The sequence below is a fragment of the Dermacentor variabilis genome, unplaced genomic scaffold, assembly GCF_050947875.1.
Source record: "Dermacentor variabilis isolate Ectoservices unplaced genomic scaffold, ASM5094787v1 scaffold_14, whole genome shotgun sequence".
NCBI classification, from domain to species: Eukaryota; Metazoa; Arthropoda; class Arachnida; order Ixodida; family Ixodidae; genus Dermacentor; species Dermacentor variabilis.
Genome location: NW_027460302.1, coordinates 21,227,114 through 21,250,727, shown reverse-complemented (window position 1 = coordinate 21,250,727; position 23,614 = coordinate 21,227,114).

Below are 23,614 nucleotides of genomic sequence, written 5' to 3'. Positions count from 1 at the left end.
TTTAATTTTCGTTAAAAGCCCATCTGTATAATTATTATTGCTGCTAGCGCTGGTTTTATGCTTAACACATTGTAGTTGTAGATCATAATATTACTTTTGCTACATATTCTTTTATTAGTACGCGTGACTGATCTGTGTGTCGTTTTTATTTTCTTCTTTCTCTCCATACTGCTGATTTTTTAATATGTAAGCTAAGTAACTTGCTTTGGTTCATAAATGTTTGTGTTTGTTTCTGTTGCGGTATTTTATTCGTCTTATCCTGCTTTATTATTATCATTGCCTCATGCACTGTTGCTCCCCCTGCTGCTGCCATAAAATGTGTTTTAGGACTTCGTCAAGCTGCTGACGCAGCTTTTTTCCTCAAGACCTGTTCATATTCAAATGTATGTTTTTATGGGAAATAAAAAAGCACTTACTTAGAACGAAGGATGATGATGATGATTGGAGTTTATTGGCGCAAATGCTAGAAATGGCCTAAGAGCCCCAAGGGTATAATAATAGACTGTCATTGGTAAATGAATAATGATAATCGAGACGTGGGCGAAGCGCGGCTTTAACGAGGCCTAAAATATTCTTTTGAAAGTGCCTAAATATATGCATAATAAAACTAGACAATGCTACATGACGTATGCTGTGCAGAAACAATCCACTAAGAAGAGGTGATGTACTAAAATATATCGCTACTAGTAGCACTGCTGCCTCACCGAAGCCCTTAAGCACAAGCGCCCGCAGGCATGTGCCTTACAGGTGGCTACTATCGCAGCATCAGCCTCTCGTGAGAGCATGTGCTACGAATATCGTGGGCTTATAACAAGCAATAATTTGAGATCCTGAAAAAATTTAAAACTGATTTTTTTAAGAATTGGTTCTGCTCCAAAAAACAATACCGGATGTAGGGGACTGCGGCATCTGTATACTAGAGGAAAGTGCTTCTTTCGTTCACCTACGGCTTACTTACACTCCAGGAGGACGTGGTGGACGGACAGCCCCTCACCACATCTACCACAAGTTGGAAGTTCATTTCCAGTCAGTAGAAAATTATGGATACCATAGATGTTTCCTATCCTGAGTGGGCAGAAAATAGCCTCAGTTTGTTTTGTTTTCGTTACTGGTGGCGTTTCCGACGTTTGGCTTAATGACGTGAAGCTTATTTTGTGTTTCAGTGTTCCACGTATGTTGCCCATGGCCCCTCAGTTTCTTGCGCTGAAAGGGCTTTATATCTATGACAGGGACAGCTATGGAGGAATTACATGGTTTTGTACTTACATGATGTAGCCATATTGTCAGCAAACATATTTCTGCATGTTCAGGTTCCCATCATACTATCACATGTTTATGATGTGTATAATTTGTGCACACCAATGAATACAGCTCAATAAAAGCAGGATTCTGGAGCTTCTTTAAAGACCGTGAAGGTTTTAAAACACTTAAACAGGGGGAATACTATTGTCTGTTGTAGTCTAAATTCCCTGATGTGTTTTGCGGCACACAGTACTGCATATGTTTCCACTGTAAGAATACTTATCTGAGGGTGCAGAACCCCGGACACAAAGAAAGAGGGACCAAGAGCTGCGTAAGATATCTCAGCACCTTGACGCATCCATGTCGAATTCGGGACACGAATACTTTGAATGAAGTCTAAAAGTGCATTTGAATGTTGGTCTGTGGAGCGTGCTTCGTTACCTTGATAAATGATGTGTCACATTCTACCACAAGCCACTGCCATAGAAGTAGTAGCTTGGCTGGTGGCATTAGGCGATGTTCGAGCAATGGGACACCCATTTCGTTACTTAGCATTTTGACGAGAAGTGAGAAGGGTTGTCTTGCAGTAGGTTGATTGCCAAACAGTCTGGCAGATGTGGTATTGTTTATGGTCGTGAAACAGGTGTTGAGGGCTCGAATGCACCTCTGCACGTTAAGGGACCATTCATTCGATTTCACGTAAGTCCTTTGTACAGGACTTGTCTTGAAGGTTCTTGTGACCAATCGTATGCCAAAATTATGAATCGCATCCCGCATCTTTAACGCGGTTGATGCAGCAGAGTGGTACACCACGGCGCCATAATCTAAGCGTGATCGAACCAGGTTCTTGTTCAGTTTCAATAAGAACTTTCTGTCACTGCCCCATGTGTGTGACAGTATTTTGATAATGTTCATTGTTTTCCGGCATTTAACTTTGAGACACCTAATGTGAGGGACGAAGGTTAGTTTAGTGTCAACTAAAAACTTGTGCTCCGCATTTACAGATAAGCGGTGTCATTGAGTTCGATATTGAGCTCTGGCACGAAGTGTCTTCGAACATCTTGAAGGGGCAGCGCAAGACGACGAAGACAGAAGGCAGGAACAAACATCGCTGTCCTGTGTGTTCCTGCCTTCTGTCTTCGTCGTCTTGCGCTGCCCCTTAAGAATATTCACAGCAGCATTGCTGCGGATTTAAATTAAACCCATTTTCGTTAGCCAATTGGAACACTTTGTTTAGGCAAACCTGAACATGTCATACTCGGACTGCAAGGTTACACTACTTAAGTCCAATTTGCACATCATCCACATATGCGGAACAAAACACTCTGCAGAATTGGTGAACTAAAAGAGTGCATTTCTGTAATAAAAAGGGCACAACTAATTACGCCACCCTGCGGCAGCCCATTCTCCTGAATAAAGGAGCCGGACAAAGCACTACCCGTTCGAACACGGAATGTCCGGTTAACGTTTAGCGTGGTCCCTCGTGTATCCATTCCTGACAGATCTCGCAGAATCCCGGAGCGCCAGCTGTTGTTTCCATAGCAAGGAAAGCCGACAAATAGTACTGTTGATGCGCAGATGCTTCACGAATGACAGTCTGGACGCATGCGAGGTGGTCTGTTGTTGACTGCCTTTCCCTGAAACCACATTGGTGTGGGCCGAGCAACTTATTGGTTTCGAGAAAGTGTAACAAACGGCGATTAATATTATTTTCAAACAGCTTGTATAGGCAGCTGGTCAGTACTGTTGGGCGGTAACTTGATACGAAGAATGGGTCTTTATCCTGCTTTAAAATTGCGACAACGATAGCTTCCTGTCAACTGGCTGGCAGGTATCCGGTGGCCAAAATTGTGTTAGCAAGTGCTAGCAGCGTCATTTGCGTGTCAGTGTGCAAGTTTCAGCATGTCGTACATGATCCGGTCGCCTCCAGGAGCTGACCCTTTGCATACGTTCACGGCAGCTTTCAGTTCGGCGACGTCGAAGGGACAGTGGTGTAGTTAATTTTGTCTGCCTCTGCGGTCAAGCGCATAATTTTCTTCTATTTGTAATTAACTAGTGATTCTGAATAATTCACAGAACTATACACACGTTCGAAGTATTCCTCAAGCGCGTCAGCTTGCTCTTTTAGGTAGTTCCCTTTGTCGTTTTCCAGGGGTAACGATGGTTTTGCTGCGCCTTAAGAGTTCGTAAGCCACTCCATACCATTGCCTCCTGGTTTTACGAACCTGAAAGGAACCTCTCCTAGCTTGCTGTTCGAGCTTGCCGTCGCATCCGCCTTCCTTGTTATTTAATGTGTTTGAACTCGATCAAGTTTTCAGCTGCTGGCGATCGATGGAGTTTGCGCCACGCTTTATTTTGTTTTTTGCGTGCCTGCTTAGTCTTCATTCCACCAAGTCACTCGTCTTTTGAACGACCTGCCTCATGTTTGTGGAACGCATTTTTCTGCTGCGGAAATAACAAAGGCAGTAAATACATTACTGCGTTATCTACACCAAACTCGCTAACGAAATGTGGTGAAAAAAAGGCCATTTTTTAAGTTTTCAATCGGTGGAGGCTAGCTGTTTCCACCTAGGAACATGTGGAGGCGGGCGCAGTCACGTTGGGTTAATAAGTTTAGAGGTACTGCAAAGTGGTCACTTCCGAGTGGCTTTTTGATTACATACCATTCTAAGCCGGAAAAAAAGGAGCCAGACCGAATAGACACGTCCAATTATGAATAAGAATGATGAACACTTTATTATGTTGGTTCCTTCTTATTGAAGAGCCACGTTTCGGAGTTACAAGGAAGTTTTCAATAAGTCGACCTCTCGCGCCACATCGTGTTTTGAGCGTTAAAATCTACCACGAGTATGTAAGGCTCGGGAAGCTTATTTCTCGAGATGATGGTTCGGGGTTATATAAATGGGACATAGAGTGGCCAATTTCTCAAAGAATGGTCCGAACTGACACTGCCTCAAGGGGAATTCGAAAGGCGATGTGTCGGCAAGCTACAGACTTAATTGTCGGCTACTACTGCTACACCACCGATAGCGTTAGCCTCGTCGTGGCCTTTTCGGAAGATGGTGAAATTAGGCAGAAAATTAGTGTTCGTAGGTTTCAGATATGTCTCTTGAACACAAAGTAACTTTAGATTGTGTTTGTGCAAGGATTCTTTTATATCATCGAGGATATGAATGAGTCCTCTAACATCCCATTGTAATATTTGTGTCTCCATTGTGGTAAATGTGTTTTGCGCTGTTTGTTGCAGTGTCAAAAATTAGCTCAAAAATTAGCCTCCGCAAGCCGTTGTCACCGCCACTTGACGCGCCACGTCAGCAAAGGCGTTCTTGGCCTGGTAGGATACGCGCCTGCGTGCCTCCTTGAAAGTTATATTTTGCTTTACATCAATTGTTACTATTTTATTTTATTTTTTCCATGATGGTCCCGACCGCAAGTATTCGGCACGCTTCCCATCACCGTTTGCACAGTGAAGACAGTTTTCACAATATTGAGAAGTGTGTTCATGAGCTCTGCATTTCGCACAAGTTTGGCGTCCTCAGCAACTCTATGAATTGTGGCCGAAACGCTGGCATTTAAAATAGCGGAGGTGATTCGGCATGTGTGGCCTGACAGGAAGCTTGATGTACGCGGCCTCAATGGACTCGGGCAGAGTACTTGATCCTAAGGTAAGCAACAAGTGCTTAGTCTCGATTTCCTTGCCGTCACGCCTCAGCTTAATTCTTTTAACTTTGATAACATTGTGCTCACTAGATTCCTCCAAGAGTTCAGCCTCACTCAGTTCCAACAAATAATCATCTGGGACAACGCCGTGGCTTGTGTCAAAGTACGGTGCAGGGTTACTGTCCCTTGAACATCGCTAAGTGACACTAGACTATGCAATTTTTAATACCGTTTCTGATAATGGAGCTCCAAGAGGAGATCCCCACTTGCAATCCTTGATGCCTTGTAGCCTGGTCCAAGAGCCTCAGTTAGAGACTTGGAAACTACAAAACGGATCTGTATTTCCGAGTGAATGACGTGGAATCGTGGGAAGCTTCGTCTGTGACGTCCAAATAAGTGGAACACACTTTCGACGCACCCTCCTCTTTGAGGGCGATCAGGCTGTGGTGGAATCAACTAGCCATAAGGATATGTGGATATTTCGGCAGCAATGCCAGCCGCCTACCATGGAGCCCAACACGGGGACGCCACAGGAGTTGTAAGAAACATTTCATGCGAACGCCACCTGACCGCTCTTGCTATAGCCAAATATGTGCAAGCAAAGTTTATTGCTCCACGTAAGGTTAACACTTCCTGCCCGTGAAGTCGGAAGTAAAAGGAAATTAAAGAGAGGACAGGAAAGATTGAAAGTGAGAGAAGAACGAGGGTTGGAGGGAGAGAGAGACAGTAAAAGGAAACTACCGATTTACCCGGCTGGCCCAAAGCAGATGCCAAAGAGGTGTTTCAGCCTTAAAGGTCCGAAAAGCTGACTTTGGCTCGACCCCAAGTATCCCCCTCTCCGCAGACACCGAAAAGCAACGCACGCCTAGGCGCGGGAGAATGCAACCTTCGAATGCTCAGGTAGGTGGTGTCACAACAGACCGAAACCCTGCTCACGAAGACTCCTCTGCGGGTAACGCAACAAAGGAAGTATACAGAGTGATTTTGTTTAGTTTTATGAAATTCTTAAACATCGCTTAAAGACAACATCGCTTAGCATCGCTTCTTAAATTCTTAAACGTCGCTTAAAGATAGCATAATTCTTGTCCTTGAGCTGGATTATTCGAAGAGGTGGACATAACTAGCACGAGTAATCGAAACGAATATTGAACTAAAAAACACTTCAAATAATCAACTTCTTAATGAGGTACCTCACGGCACATATTGAAATTTACGAATGGTCGCCTGTGAACTTGCCAGACTTATCGACCTAAAATGAATTTTCAGGATAAGACCAGTTGAGAGATATTTCCCGAATCGTGGAACAAAATACACGGGCGTTCAAGTTTTATTTGCAGCGTGCCTCATAATCAGAAAGTGGTTTTGGCATGTAAAACCCCATAATTTAATTTTTTTAGCAATGCCTTTCTTGACCAACTTGTATTGAATTGTAACTGTAACTTGTAGAATTGTATTAGAGCTGGGGGGTTTCTTGAGCAGCACTGCAAAACGTGTTGTTGCGAACCTGCCTAGAGGAATGCGTCATTCTAGGTCATAGTCGTAATCAGCTCACAATAGAAATAATCGAAGCAAAGGCTATCATTGGTCTGGGCCATGCATGTGTAAGCACACCTTCATTACCATTATCAAACAATGAATTGGCGTATCTCCGAGTGCAGCCACAGGCTGTCTGAATATGTTGTCACTTGCTTACTGTGGGTTTTCTTGCTTCCTTTCTTTGTAATCTCTTCATGTCGCATGGTTTGCCGAGTGTATAAGTAGCCTTCTGTGTCGCGAAATAAACCATCAGTTGGAAGTTAGCGCTCACTCTGTTTTCCGGTCACTTTGATTACCCCTGCCTCCTTCTTTTTTTGCTCTTTCTGACCTGCGCTACAAGCCTAAAACAGCTCTAGAGCGTTAAATAAGCGGTGTCTGGACGCCGCATATATTTTTTGAATACATAAAGCAACATAAAGCGTTTTAGCGCAATGAAAAACGTAAGAATAATAACGCTTCGACCAGGATCCGACCGTCGCACCTACAGATCCCAAGCCCGGCTCATTACCGCGACACCACGCCAGCATACGAACATGAACGGATAAGTTAGCATGTCAAAATCGAGGAGGAGTTTGTTTCACAGAGATGCCTCGCACAGACATGGCAGATGCGCATTGCCCAGCAACTAAACCTCACCCCAGTACCACAATGAAAAATTTGCTGTCCATATTCAATAGTGAGCTAGGAAGTGCCATAACATCGATTTTCCCTTGCGATTGGTATTTTAACTTCGAAAAAAGTCCTAAATGAACCGCTCACCCGGGACGCTGTATGGGCTGTTACTGCCGATTTCGATAGCTGTTTCTTGTTCTTCACGCGAGGGATATGCTACGTTTTCTTAAGTTCAGTGATGCATTTCAGTCTACACGTCTGTCTAGTCAATATATCTTCGTCAGAGAAGCACAGGCTAGTGCTGGGAGCCTTCGGCGACAGCACATAGACCAGCACATAGACCTGCATAGAACGCGTCAGATCGGCACTCACCGCTTCTTGTGCTGGCACGGTAAACATGAAAAAAATGTTTACTTAAAAACAACGATGCGAACTCTGAAATATAGAGTGATTTATCATTGTTAGACTTCTTGGTTTCTGAGCCTACACGCGCCGATGGCGTGCAGATGGACTGAGCGGATAGGCTAGGCCTAAGCTTCGGTGGGGACCAATCTTGGCCCAGGTAGCTAGCGAAAGCTAAAATGTGTGTATTTGAGCCTCAGAGCTCTCTTTAGTACAATAGGAAGGGTGGAAGCGCACGAATCGCCTCAGCTTTATTATCGGTACGATAATATCGATCAGCGGTATAGGCTTCGAACACGGGATCTGTTCGGGCGCGTCTGAACGACCTCTGGATTTCATGTCCACTACACCACACTGCGAAAACGGCGGCAACTAACAGTCATATGTGACGTGCGAACTACTAAAAAGCCCCACGTCCTCTGCGTAAGCGTGGTTTCGTTCAAGAACTTAGCTATTGGCTCTGTCAAAAGGGGAAAATGCAAAAAACGGAAGTGATCTTCAGTTGAAATGTGTACGGATAAACAAGGCAACTCACGCATCTTTATTCCATGCTGCGACACAGAAATAGTTTTATAACCCCAAGATATAGCGTTATTTAGGACAAGAGACATGTATCAAGCGATGAAATTGTATAAAGCATTTAATATTCAGCAGCGCTCATCCTCGCGTACTGGAACCAGCGCGGCATAAATACAACCAGCGCCTGTACGGCAGAAACCAGTGCGCCCCAGCGCCATTGCCGTGGAACCAACGTCTCTTCCAGAGTCACCCAGCTCTTATCCAGCGTTCTCACTGGTCTCGAGTGAGTCCCAGCGAGCGCCAGCGTACCTAGTGCGATCGAGTGCCAAAAAACGCGCTGGTTTCACGCTGGAAGGCACTGGAAAACGCTGGTTTTTGCAATAGCCATTTCAGAGGTTTCTTTTTTTTTTACTATCAAGCAAGAGCATCGTTAAAAAGACACACCTTTACGAAGGCGAACCTTACACCAACAGAAATTAGAAAACCCAAATATAATGGAAGCCCGAATTGTGGTTTATATCGCATACGCAGGTAAATCACAAAGATAAACAAGCAAGACTAAGCAAAATTGCGCGTTAGCAGCCGCGTCCACGGTGGGAAACTCTCCGGCTTCGGTGGTAGTAGGCGGCAGAGGTAATTGGCGCCATCTATGAGGAGGGCGAAGCCGAAAATTCGTTTCCCTTGCAAGGCCTCGTAGATGGTCGCGCGTACGCGCGCCGCACAAGGTGGCCTAGGCCTTCCCCTCTAACTCCTCTCCCCTCGCCCTCCCTCGTAACTCCTTCACCTTCCACTGTCTTCGCGGGCGCGCCGTGCGACCCCATCGGCCGGCCGCCAGCTTAGCCCGCTGCATGACGTTTCATGTTTGGTTATCTGCTGTTATCCGGAAGCGTGCGCTGCTGTGCGTTGACCGGCGTACAAAGTTTCGTCAGTTTCGTGGTCCGCGGTAGCTGCGTGCTTGTGCTGCGCGATGTTTCACCCGTTGTACGGCTCGTACCGCTCGTGCACCCTGCAGTGGTGCACGAGCACCTCAAAAACAAGCCCTGCAAGGTTGTTCCGGGTGCCTAAAGACAACAGGTGAGCGCGCAGACCCGACGACATCAGAAGGCGCATGTACACGAACACAGCCCTGTCCATGTGTGTGCTCCAAGAGTCTCCGGACGTCGTTGCGCCTTGATTGTGCTACACTTCCCTCAGGCCGGTAAGGAAAGCTCACAAATAGGTGTTCCTCCTCATTGTCACCTAATCTATGGCTTGTGTTTTTCTGTGCCAAGTCTCATTCTGCAACTTCAGTAACTTGCCCAGCTTTCCATTCCGCCCTCAGTGCTTTTTCTGTGTCACGTTCTACAAACGTACTAGCAGCTAAAAATTGCTGTTCTTGTTTGTGTATTATCTCAGTAATCGTCGATGGCAAAACCGCGCGAACAACCTTCAAGTGTAGGCATGATATGCTTTTTTTTTTCTTCTGGAAATCTTGAGCATTGCAAGTCTCCTACATGCAGATTTTTGCAGTTCGTGTTTCTTATACAAAGGAGTGCCCAGTAGGTACGACTTAGGGCCTTAAGAGGAAGCTTTAGCTCGGGCCCAACTCCGACGCGGCCTATTCAAATACATGTAAAACGCAAAAACGTTTTTATGAGATAACCCCTGGACCGATTTTGATGAAATTTGTCGCATTTGAAAAAGAAAGTTAAATTCTAGTGACTGTTAGAAGCGGAATTTCGATTTAGGGCTTGAATTTTCTTAAAACAATTTTCAAGTATTTGACCGTTTGAAAAAAATAGAATCACGAAGTTTACAAATTCATAGCTCTGCATCAAGAACTGATATCGCGGTTCTGTAAACGGCATTCATTAGATCATAAAAAGCGGACAAATTCAATATGTCATTTTACATCTTACGTGAATTTGTTACGCTGGTTACAACGGTTTTGCAAAAGTTGTATTTCCCTATGATTAAATTTTTTTTTATATTCATGTGTAACATATCAATTTTGTCCGCTTTAGATGTACTATTAGATGCAATTCACAGAATTGCGTTATCATATTTAGTAGTTAAGTTACAGAGTTGTAAACTTGATAGTTTCGTTTTTTGAAAATTTCCGATTTTTGCCAATTTTTAATAAGAAATTGACAATCTAACTAAAAAATTCGAAACCAACAGTCACTATATTTTAAGTTTGTCTTTTAAATGCAACAAACCTCGTCAAATTTGGTGCAGTCGTTGCTGAGAAAAATGAATTCTCCTTTTACATGTATTTAGATAGGAGCACTCGAGCTAAAGCTTCCTCTTAAGAAGATACAAGTTTATTTAATTTTATTATTGTTACTAAATGCATTTTTTCCAGCGCCCATCGCTACAGGGGGCGTTGACGCCATTATCACTCGCAGTGCAATGCGCGTCTTTAAATGGTCAGAAAGGCGCACTCGTAAAGCTCACCTGCTAAAATACGCCCCCCTCACACTTCGCGCTTTCTTGCTTGTCGAAGTTTGTCTAAATTTGGTGACGCGGGTAGCTTCATCGCTTCTTAATCTGTTCAGTCAAAAGTAGTGAGTTACGACCGCCAGATAATAGTGTAGTTGTTTTCGTGCGACTGCGCCGGCCGACTGGCTTGGCATCCGACAATAGTATCAGCACTCCACACCTAAAGCTTTCGTCAGCCTCCAAAGAAAGTATGTTCTGTGCAGGGATGCGATTTCGACAACCGTACGGCTGGCCTTTTCCTGCATCGCTTTTTACGCTGAAAGCTCGAAACACCAATCAAGTCGAATGACGGGGCATTTGAACATATAGCTCCAAAGGCAGGACAACAAAACAAATTTCGCGCCTTCGAAAACAAAATGACGTCCCTTCTGCTTTTAACGGACATGGCGTCACATTATTTTTCTCTTCCGTCGGAAGTGTTCCCAGCACATACAGATGGCGTTAAGCCCCATGAACCGCCTATGGACCGCCACGTTTTGAACGTTTGGTTCCTACGGAAGCTTCGCTACCAGGCATATTTACCTTGTTGCTTGCGAGCTGGTGCGTCGCGCGGCAGCGCGTGGGCGCGATAAAAAAAAATTGGCAGAGGCTGAGCTTAGCTAAGCCTAGTGGATTGCGAAAGCAATCTCCTGTTCAGGTTGTAGAGTTCCATACTGCTCATCGAACGTGTAGATGCAATCTCGTCGCCATTTAAAGCATCCATAAGGCTTGCTGTCGAACGATCAGGTGTCGCCAAAGTCGCGTCCGCATTGAGAGCATTCATGACACTTGTAGATGCGGCCAGATCAAGAGATGTTGAACGCATTCGCCTGGCTGCATAATATACACGTCGTTTAGCTAAGCATTGTTCCCGCTTTTCATCCGTTTCTTCCGCATGCCGCCGCTTCTTAGCTGCAGCACATCGTAGCAGCTTCATCTTATACGCATCATCCGACATACCGCGGAGAATTCGCTGAAACGACTGTGACACAGAATAAAGAAACAACTTTAGAGAAGGGAAACTGTACCTTCCACAGTGGTTCGAAAATAAGAAGCGGCAGCGCATGGAACTTAGCGCGGGGCCCGACAAATGGCGCTGCTTAAACAGGAAGCGGAAATGCCTTTTTTTTGTGCAATATCCAATATGGTCGCTTTATTCCGGTGGCGTACGCTGGGTACGCGCCGTGCTCGCCTTGCTGGCGTTGCGGCATGCCTCAGCTGCCGCGTTTTAATTGCAAGGAGACTAAAGAGCCTCTACTGACGACATACAAACAAGCCACAAGTGAGTGAACAGGACGTGCGACTTTATTGGCAGAAGAAAAGCACTGCATCTTCTCGTATGAGAGCAGGAATAAAATTTGCATTTCGAGATACGCTGAATCCGTTAACGTGAGTTCGTTAACTGCTCTCTTTGGTCGTCGCACATGGCGATATGATAACGAGCGACCATTAGTAACGCAAGCAAATTGGGCAGTGCACCACCTGTTTGCATCGACAGTCGCCGTAACTTGCATTGCGAAGCAATCGGGTGACGCAAGGCATCTGCTGCCGCCACCAACACAGCGACATGGACTAGTCCGCATTTTAGCGTTACCTCATTTTCAACCTGCACGTTTCTTTTTGCTCTTTCGGGGGCCGCTAATGTGTAACTCAAACTTGGTGCCCCACATTCTCAATATGGGCCACATAACGGCCAATTAAGGCCCCAAAGCATAATTTGCCCGCGGCTGCAGCAGGAAAGGTCGAATGGGGAGAGCACCAATTACGGTGCATGTAAATTGGTAGTCTTTGTCGCTGTGCGGACTGCAGGAGCAGGCGGTTACCTCGGGAAACTGTTGCCCATGCAGCTGACCAGGGCGCCACATCTAAGAAGCATAACACGGCGACCATTATCAAATTAGATTTTGCATTCAATCACCGCATAAGGTTCAGACAATACGCTGTACATTGGCTAAGATCCACATGACAACAGTGGGCATTCACGCACTACAGGTCGTTTGCAGCATATTCAGCTATCCAACTTCAGGCACAGTGCTTGCCTACGTCGCACATGGTGGTCTAGTGACGAGTGACAACCAGCAGCGCAAGCAGATTGGACAGTGCCCCACCTTTTTGCATTGATAGTCGCCGTAACTTCCACTACGAATAAATCGGGTGACGCAGGCACCTGCTGCCATAGCCAACACAGCGACATGAATTACCCGGCTTTCTAGCGTTACCTCCTTTCCTACATCCACGTTTCTTTTTGTTCTTTCGGTGACCGCTAATGTGTTGCTCACACTTGGTGCCCCACCTGCTCTCAATATGGACATGGTCCGTTTTGTGGGAATAACCATTTTGCAGGCCTTTCCACCCATGTGGATATCATACACTTCAAACCATGTAATCATTTATGATAGTCTCCGTACACGCCAAATCGCAGCCAAAGAAGGCCACAAGCACACTTTACCGATGGCTGCAGCAGGAAAGGACAAACAGGGAGCACCACTCGCAATACATGTAAACAGGGAGTTTGTGTCAATGTGCGGACTGCAGGAGCAGGTGCTTACCTCGAGAGGCCGTTGGCCTCTCGAGGTAGCAAAGAATCAGTGTTAAATTGCACACGGCAGCAGCAGGAAAGGGCGGAACGGGGAGCACCAACCACGGTGTGTGTAAATTCACAGCCTATGTCACTGTTGCGGACTTTAGGAGCAGGTGCTTGCCTTGAGAGACTGTTTCCCAATGCAACTGACCAGGCTCCCACATATGAGAAATGTAACACGGTGACTAGTACCAAGTTGGACAGCAGCGAAACCAGATTCTGCAATCAATCACTTCACTGTAGCTTGCACAAAAACACAGGCTGTCGAGCAAGAACAACAATCCTGAATGAGACTAGGAATTTAATATGGGAATGAGGAAGCTTGCATTCAAGAAAGAAGCCACTCTATCTTGCAAGCACTGAAAGCCAAAAACATTAAGAAAAGTTAAATGCTACATAGCACACAGTGTGAATGTTAATGCACGACACACGCCAATGCCGCATCAGTTATTTCAGGAGAGGAATTGCACATGGCAACATACACTAGAAAATACTGCTACAGATATGTTTGCTTCTAGACAGTGACTGGTATTAAATATGAGCAAAGAATCAGTTGACGTTCAATGTTTGGATGAGAAAGAGGAATGATCTCTAACAAAAATGTGGAATGAAAAAGCTTGCATTCATTGAAACAAAATTATACTTGGCACGAATTCGCAAGGCCACGAAGCTCACTAAGCAAGGGCAAGCTGACGGAACACTCTTGGCCCGCATCATCGTTGCTTGTTCATAGGTTGCAGGTACATTTGCAGACACAGAATTTTTGTTGAGGTACCTGGATGACTTGGCCAATATCTGTACGGGTGGAATGATGGCGGAGGCTCTTTTGACTCTTGAAACAGTCGTCCATAGACTTGATATCTCATCCAAATTATACTGGAATGGCTTTTTTGTTCGTGGTCTTGCGAATTCGGCTCCAGCCCCTTCCTGTTGGTGTAGATGGGAGCTCCCATGATGACCGAGATGTACTTGGCACAGACTCTGTTGGGGCAGAACAGTGGCACATGAGATACAGCAGAGATTATCCAAACTCATGTAGTGTTTTCTTTTATGTTTGAACCAATTATGCTCAAATGTAAACATGAACAAACGTTCAGAATATTTGCTACAAACATATGACATGTATCCCAATACTAGCAAGCCAATACAGCATATATCAAGCATATTTATTTCTGTACCAGGTGTTGTTTACCTTGTAGTAGCAGCCAAAGTCCACACAATGACCTTGTTGTAGCAGGCAGCAGCTTCTGTTTAGTGTATGGAGTGTGTAGCTTTATACTGGTGCTGTCCTCATTACTGCATGTCTGGAACAGAAATTTTGACTGCGTCAGAAATTGAATAAGCTCAATTTTGCAATAAAATATGCGAAAAGGTGCGACATATGCATTGTAATAGTTTGTGACTACAGAACACATGCAAATGCATGAACACGTGGACCTGACAGTGCGCATCGGGCGCCACCTGCAATTCCGCCAGTGCGCAGCTGCGACGTCAACGTCATCACGTCTGGAAAGGATAAGACCAAGCATCGAACAGTATCTCTCCAGTGGGCACGGAGGCACGATGAGTGGAAGAACCAAAGGCTTACGCACCTCTTTTTTCGTCCTGCAGGTTAGTTGCCTTTCTAAATTACCTTGTCGTAGCTTCAGATCAGATGATCCATTCGCTATCGAGCTTCCGTGCCCTGAAGCCGTCCTATTGCCTTTTTGCTCCTTGCTGCTTCTTCTTTGTGGGGATGTTGAAAGCAACCCTGGCCCTGATAATCTTGCAGAAGTCCTGAAAACGATGAGACTTGAATGAGCGCACAAAGAGAATTGAATCAGCGCAAAAAACAATATTGGAAACAGTAGCTGAAGTAAAGCAACAGCAGCAGTCTGTTTCAGAAGCGATGTCCGAAATAAACGACAGACTAGCGAAAGTCGAAACTCAAACTTCTGTTTTCGAGCAGTGCCAAAAAGATATGAAAGAATTGCATGCCACGGTAGAGCGCCTCAAAAAAGACACGAGTGCGTTTCACTCACGTCTTAATGACGCAGAAGATCGATCTCGCAGAAATAATCTGATCTTTTATGGTATCCCGGACACCGCAGACGAAACTTCATCAGAATCGGAAAATAAGATACTAAACCTGCTGACTAATACATTGAAGGTTAACATAACCGGTTCTGACATATGCCGGGCGCACAGAATTGGTCGTTTTGATTCAGCGAAAACTCGACCATTAATAACTAAATTTGAAACCTATAAAACCAGGGAGCTAGTCTCTTCAAAGCGGGGTTTGTTAAAAAACACTGACACAGCAATGAGTGAAGATTTCTGCCAAGCCACTCGTAACATAAGGAAAAAATTAATAGAATATGGCAAATCGAAAAACACTCTTTTCAAACTAAGATATAAAAAACTAATGTTGGATGGGAAATGCTACGCATATGACGAAGCCAGTGAAAGTATTTATGAAATGCGCAGAACGCATACACCTGGTACAACTCTTCGTTCTGGCCGTAAGTTACAGCCAAGTTAAGGCCATCCGAGGGGAGGTGCCTTAAAAGATTGCGGGTGTTCAGTTCTTTTTACTAACATTAGTAGTTTTTTTCCTAAGAAAGACGAATTATGTGCTGTTATTAACGACTGTAATGCTGACATCATTGTACTCACAGAAACATGGTTAAATAGTAAAATAACAAACCCCGAACTGTTTCAGTGCGAGAACCAATACGTTGTTTACCGAAGTGACCGAACTGGTAGAATTGGTGGTGGCGTTCTGCTCGCCGTTAAAGAATGTATTAATTGTTTTTTTGTGACCATTGATACCAATTTAGAGCTAATTTGGTGCTGTATAACTATTAGTTTTAAAAAAATAATACTAGGTGTGTGCTACCGATCCCCATCAAGCGACTCATCCTTTTGCGATGACTTATATGATTGTTTAAATAAGATTACCATGCGTTTCCCCGGAACTGAAATTATACTCTTAGGCGATTTTAATTTTCCTAACATTGTCTGGTCACATGTCAATCCCTTTTCTAATCCTTCGTCGGCCGAGGCCAATCGGTTCATTTCCATTTGCTCTGACTTCGGCTTATCGCAGATCGTCAGACTTCCAACACGTGTAGCACATAACACATCATCACTCCTGGACCTCATTCTAACGTCATCGCCCGATAACTTTTCTGCGGTGACACACATGCCCGGACTGAGCGATCATGACATCTTGCATTTTACACTTACAACAACACAACAAAAAACATACCGACAGCGGAAAAAGTTACGAGATTATAAAAAAGCTAACTATCAAGCCATCAACAGAGAACTATGCATATTTCTAGACACTTTCCTACCACTTTATCTGCAACGCTCCATAGAAACTAACTGGTCTACCTTCAAAAATAAAATAAGTGAGCTTATCACCAAACACGTACCCCTTCGATCCGTCTATGCTAACAATAAAGCACCATGGTACAGCACATATCTTAATCGGTTATCGAACAGGAAAAAACGTTTATTCCGTACAGCGAAACATTCCTCAAAACAGACACATTGGCTAGCATATAAACACGCAGCAATTTCATATATTAAAGCCCTAAGGTCAGCCAAATTTTCATTCCTTAATTGTACACTTCCAAATTTATTGAAGACTAATCCAAAACGCTTCTGGGAAGCCATACGAGGAAACAACCATAAAACTGGAATCTCATTGCTAACAACTTCTGGGGACCCAGTACATGACCTATTGTGTTCTACCGTGCTTAACAATACCTTCACTCAGTCATTCTCATCACCTCAGACCCCTGATCCGATGCCCGAGATAAAATCAACTAACTACCATTTCATGGATCCCATCGTTTTCGACGCAACTGGTATCAAAGCCATAGTACAAAACTTAAAACCTAAAGCATCATGTGGGGTAGATGAAATTAACACTATATTCTTACAAAACACAGCGGAATACTGTTCAATCCTACTAGAATGCATTTACTGACAATCTTACAACTCTGGCACCTTACCGTATGATTGGAAAATTGGCAAAGTAATCCCCATTCACAAAACCGGACCAACCCATGATCCACACAACTACAGACCTATTTCACTTACATCTGTACCATGCAAAGTTATGGAGCATATAATATACACACATCTGGTTAATTTTCTTGAAAATAACAACTTCTTCACAGTTATGCAGCATGGATTCCGTAAAAACTTCTCTTGTGATACTCAGCTTATCCTCTTCACTAATGCCCTACATGCCAATTTAGATTCTGGTTTTTTAACAGATTGTATATTTCTCGACTTCTCTAAAGCATTTGACAAAGTGAACCATGCATTGCTTCTTCATAAATTAGGCGTTTTAAACATCGACCCCTCCGTAATTAATTGGATTCGCGCGTTTCTGACATCACGTGTTCAATATGTAACCACTAATGACGCTAACTCACCTTTAGCCCCAGTTGACTCCGGCGTCCCGCAAGGGTCTGTGCTCGGTCCTTTATTATTCCTAATTTATATTAATGACTTGCCCACTCACGTTTCCTCGAACATTTGTCTTTTTGCGGATGACTGCGTCTTGTATCGTAAAATAACTAATTCTTCAGATATTCTACTAATTCAGGAGGATCTCAATAACATAAATGAGTGGTGTCGTACATGGCGCATGGAATTAAACATTAGAAAGTGTAAGACTATGAGGATTTCTCGTACTAACGTCATCTACCCCACCTATACGCTAAATAACATCCCACTAGAATGTGTAACGTCATATCGATACTTGGGGGTTCACATTGCCAGCAATCTATCCTGGAAAACTCACATTGATCACATAACATCTAAGGTCACTCGCACGCTGGGATACTTTCGTCGAAAATTTTCTCAAGCACCATCATCACTAAAACTCTTATTGTACACAACTTACATTCGCCCACAACTAGAGTACGCGTCATCAGTATGGGACCCCGGTCATGACACCCTCATACACTCTCTAGAGGCAATACAGAATCGATCAGCCCGTTTCATTCTCGCCAACTACCAAAGAACTGCGAGTGTCACTAACGTGAAAGCTCTCCTTCACCTCCCGCTGTTATCAAACCGTAGAAAACTATCTCGCATATGTCTTTTCCATAAAATCTGCTACCATAACACATATTTACGCTCTATCTTTGTCCAACCACCACCATACATTTCATCTCGCACAGACCACCGCCAAAAGGTAAACATTCCGCACAGCAACACCGTCGGCTTTTCATACTCATTTCTTCCCCAAACGAGCAAAGATTGGAATAACTTACCCGCATTACTTACAAGCATTATTGACACCAATAACTTTAAAAGCACACTTCAAAGCTTCATGTTATCAATAATTGTTGCGTTTGCTTGTTCTGTATAATAACTGCTTTTATGCCATTGTTTTACATTATTGCTTGTATTTTTATATCGTATGTTCTTTCCTTTCTTTATTTTGTTCCGCCATGTATTTTTGCCACGCTCACAAGTTTCTATTTACCATTCTTGTTTTGTATACAATGTTTTTTGCCATGTTGTTTGCCTTCCCTCCTTATTTTGTGATTGCCTCTGTATTTACTTACTTTGCCCCTCCCCTCTGCAATGTACAACCGTACCTTGAGGGTATGATAAATAAATAAATAAATAAATAAATAAATAAATAAATAAATGTGCACTGTTTGTTCTAGGGTGCTGAGGCAGCATGGTAAATACATATGGTTACTCTCCGTAAAATTGGTGTCTGCGTAACTACAAAGCATATCAACAGCTTAAGTATTATTAAGATCACAAATGAGAACCTTTGTGCGCACGTTTATACACTAGTTGAGATCACACTGCTGGTTTCACAAGCAAATAGATGAAAGACATGAAGACATGAAATTCGTTTTGTGCATGAACGTGATGCACCGCTTCACTACTGCAAAAATGTTCTGAGGTAACCCAAACTGAACAGCAAGAACATTTGGAAAAAAACAGGTACGAAATATGGATGAATTATCATGCGTGCAACTGTTTAATACATTAAATTCAGTACATTAGCTTCAGTTTATCAAAGGTTTATTCGGTTCTGTGAACAAGAGAAGTTGCCGGCGGCCTCGAAAAAAAATATATCGATAAGGCTACTCAGTCACCCATGGCTACGGCTACAACGAGATGTAAAATGTGACGCGCGTTCCGATATCGCTTTCTCTTTCGTGAATGTGTGTATAATGATGGCCTCGCAACTGAAAGTTTATTTCGGAAATAGCAACGGAGGGTCCTGACTGCCCATATGTAATGCAGCATCTAGTTCGTTAACTTGCCTGCGCCTGTAACTTAACGAGACGAATAAATTAGATAGCGACTGAAGCAGCGATGTTAAACGACTCACCGGTATTGCTGTCCCCAGTCGCAGCAGGACCGGGCTCCCATTTCTATGCAGACGTGTTCCACACGGCTCACGACTGAAACCTAGCTTTCGGGCTTACACCCCAAGTTAAATAACGCCAGATATCGAAGCGCAATAAACTGGTTTTAGCACAAAATAACCAACCGACGTACGAACCAAAGAATCCGTACCTGCTGTGAACGCGAACATGCCCGTAAAAATTTTAAATCCAGGCCAGAGGTCACGTGTGAGGTCGATGATGCTGAGCGTTATTTTGCGTTTGAAATGGCAGAAAAACAACAAAGTTTGTAATAAAGAGCACAATGTAAATTAGGAATGATAACTTTGTACTCTTTATCATGTAATAGAAACGCTTCGGTTATTGTTAAAGAAAGTTTGCAAGTTAAAATTGTGCTTACTACGGCGTCTCCAGCGGGAGATAATGCGCTCAACGGGGAACCTTTTTAATTGGTGTACTAGGCCTGCTTATGTAGCAGCGCCTCGCGGGCGATTTTTTCGTCCTCTGTGGCCATTTGTTGAATTTGAGAGTGTGCGGGGCCTGACTGTGACGAGACGAGTTGGGGGCCGCTTTTCCACAGCTGGCATGACGTCTCGTAGAGCGAGCGCCTTCGCCACGGCAGCAGCGCGTGGAGGATTCGCTGGGACGATCGCGACGAGCCGAGTTGGTGGGGCCGCTTTTCCACAGCTGGCATGACGTCACGTACAGCGAGGGCCCTCGTCACGTGCAGCGAGGGCCCTCGTCACGTGCAGCGAGGGCCCTCGCGGCAGCGGCGCGCAGCTGCAGCATGGAAGATTCGCTGGGACGATCGCGACGAGCCAAGTTGAGGCCCCGCTTTTCCACAGCTGGCATGACGTCACACAAAGGTCACGCTAAAGGTCAATGGTGGATTATCCGGGACGACGGCCAAGAGCGGAAACCTCGAGCAGTATTGCTTTCGCAATAAAAAAAACGCGCCGCGTACAGGTAAAAAAAAGTAAGCGGCGCGCGCGGCATGGGGGAAACGGAGCGGAGCGGGTCGGCATAATAAAAATAAAAAGAAACGTTTGGTAGAGGAGAAGAAACGTTTTCCTTTTCATTATGCCGCCCCGCTTCCTTTCTCACATGCCGCGCGCGCCGCTTACTTTTAACGCGACAGCGTTAAGGTGCTCGTGTCGCAGAAAAGCCGGTATCGGCGACGTTGGCTGTGAGCGATAAATCCCGGCAGGCACTGCATGAATAAAAAGCAACTTGCAAGATGGGCTGGGTGGGAATCGAACCACGGTCTCCGGAGTGTGAGACGGAAACGCTACCACTCAGTCACGAGTTTTTTTTTTCTTTATTGACCACTCAGTCACGAGTTCGATGCTTCAAAGCGGTACAAAAGCGCCTCTAGTGAGTGCGGTGTTGCTTTAGAAAGGAGCCGTAGAAAGTTATACTGCGGTGTATATCAGTAATTATGAACACGTAACTTACAGAAGTCGCAGTTACACGAGTAGCGAAGTGCGTTTCCGCTACATTTCTTCTGCGCTTTCCGCACACGCAGAGCCACCTTGCAACCAGCACAGAAGACCCCCTCCTCTCTATCTACGGCGCTGCCCCGACAGGTGGCGCGCCACGCGCGCATTGGGGCTGTGCGGGGACCGGTGCGAGGCGCGTCGCGGCCGGGACTCCCTCTCCCTTGACGACGCTTCGCTTTGCTCCCTCACGGGTTGCAGAATCAAGCGTCCTTCCTTTCTTTCTTTCTTTAGATCACTATCTGTCTATCTCTCTGCCCGTGCCGATCACGACGTTTGGCTGGCGTGCATCGTTTCCCCCTCCGAGACCCCGAGTTCTTTCGTTCGTTCCGCTTGCTCAGGCGCACGTTTCGTTGCCGCGCCGAACGCTGCGTTGCTCGACGCTCACCGCGTCCGATGCGGGGCGCCTCGTAAGTGATCGCTGCGCCGTAGCCCATTGTCTTATACTCCTTGGCGGGTCGACGGGAACGCTGTCGCGTTTCACTCATGAAGGCGAAGCTTAAGCGTCCTCCAATTTTTTTTTACCTGTACGCGGCGCGTTATTTTTTTTTTCTATCGCGCGCGCTACGGCGCACCACGCACCAGCTCGCAAGCAATGCGCGCGCTACGCCGCGCATTGGCATTGCATGAGAGGTGGCGCGTGGTGCGCGATACGGAACACATAAGCGTAACCTGTGCCTCGCGGGTAAAATAAAAAATCGTCGTATATTTGTTGCTGTGCGACAGACACAGAAAGCGCGCGGAAACATCACACGCTGCACACGTGTACCTCCGAGGTTGTGGACAATTTCTGGGCTACATTTAAACGACAGCAGGAAGTACTTCAATGAGAAACGAAGTGACGGCGCAGGTAGTGCACGTAACGGCGGCGCATAACGTCATTCAAGCCTTTAAGGCCAGTGAACGAAGTTGAAATTGTTAAAATCACACCCCAGAGATCGCTTTCTGAAGGTAAACTGTTCAGATATTGAAGGCCATGCTTTTGCTGATTGCATGTGGCATAAGTGATTCAAAAGCAAGAATACTGCATGTAATTTGTTTCTGCCCTAAACTATAGCACACAATATGAGCATGTCAATGTTTCTTGTCTCGCAACGTATGTATGTAGTTCGGCCCAAAATGACACAACCTGCTGTAGTGGTTATTTTTGTAGGAATCACGGTGGCCACAACGGCCGCACCATTATACAGACGGTGCTGGCGGCGCCGGTATTTTCGTATTGTACGCGACCGGTAGAATACGAAGATACGGCCAGGCCGCGGACACTCTCAGTTCTAACGCTCGCCTCAGAGGTCAACAAATCGACCGCGGCGCGTTCCAGTATGAGCGCTCAAGTGGAGCTATATAATGTACTTTGGTCGCATACTTTAATTTGTATTTTTCCTGCTAAACGTGCTCAACGATGCGAAACATTGTATCTATAGATGTACATATAATAACCGTCAAACATAGTTACCATGCAATTTTTTCCAAGATAAGCAGACAATTATATTTATTAAACCGATGTTATTAAAACCTGTGCTTTATTACTTGAATAAAGGTTTTGAGACCACACTGACGTGTGATAAGCAGCAGCCCACTGGTATCGATTGCAGTCCGTGCCGTTTATCGATTCAAACTGTACGACGGCTTTATTTGCCAACGGGGTGGTCGTTTCATTTGTGCAACATCAAGCAGGTTCGTTTTAATTAGACAATAATACCTCAGCCACTTTGTGCGTCCGACACTCAATAGCCGCTACCAGGCGAACGTGTTTAAAGACTGTGAATTTGATCAGCTGCGGCATTTCACTGGCGTAATGGCGACATATAAGGCTTCCGTCGGCAGTGATCTGCCGCCTCTGGCCGTGTAGGGAAGGGTTCCTTGAAGAAACTGTAACAGCTAGCGTGAAAACTCGTCGCTAGAACCGAGCACTGTCTGGAAATCAACCAAGAAAGTGGATTAACCTTGCAGCCTCTGCGTGTGTGCACCGGTGAGTAAAAAAACACTGCTTCGCATTTTCAACTTTCAATTACTTCGGGTGCGAGGCGCATAAAACAGATTCCTGTGGACCAATTTTTTTTTTCAAAGTGGAAAATCATAATAAAGTTATTGCTCTTCAAATGCAACTCAAATAACCCTCTTGTTATTTTGCCACGTTGCTAAATTTCCTAACACGGAGTACAGTATAAAAAATACATCGTTTTGGCAGTGTCTGCATGAATGATACACTGCGAAAAATTCACAGCACATTAGCGCAAGTGTACTTCCGGTGATACAGTTCGATTATTGTCATTTGATACATAATGAAATTACTGCGTTTCTTACCTAGTAGCTGGCAGAAAATTTCACCGAGGCTTCCCTAAGCACAGCCCGCGCTAGGACACCATTGAAAGAAATGCACACTCAAAGCAGTGTTCTGTGTGTTTTGTGATTTTCTGTCATGGAGCGTTTTGTGCAGTGTTCTTAGCCATACATGAATCACAAACTCACCCGCGCTTCCACCATAGTAATTGAGGCTTTCTTCGTTTGCCTCCAGCCTCCAAGATGCTGCTGATATTTGATCACCCCTTTCGACTCTATTGTCTCTGGACGTACAAGTCAACAGCGAATGTGTCGCCACAGAGCCAGAATCCTCACAGAGCCAGAATCCTCGCAAGGTATGTTTTTGAACACTTCAACTAGAACTCTGATTTTTTAATTAATTGGACAAACTTCTGTTTCACCATTCTTTGCTTGCATGTTTT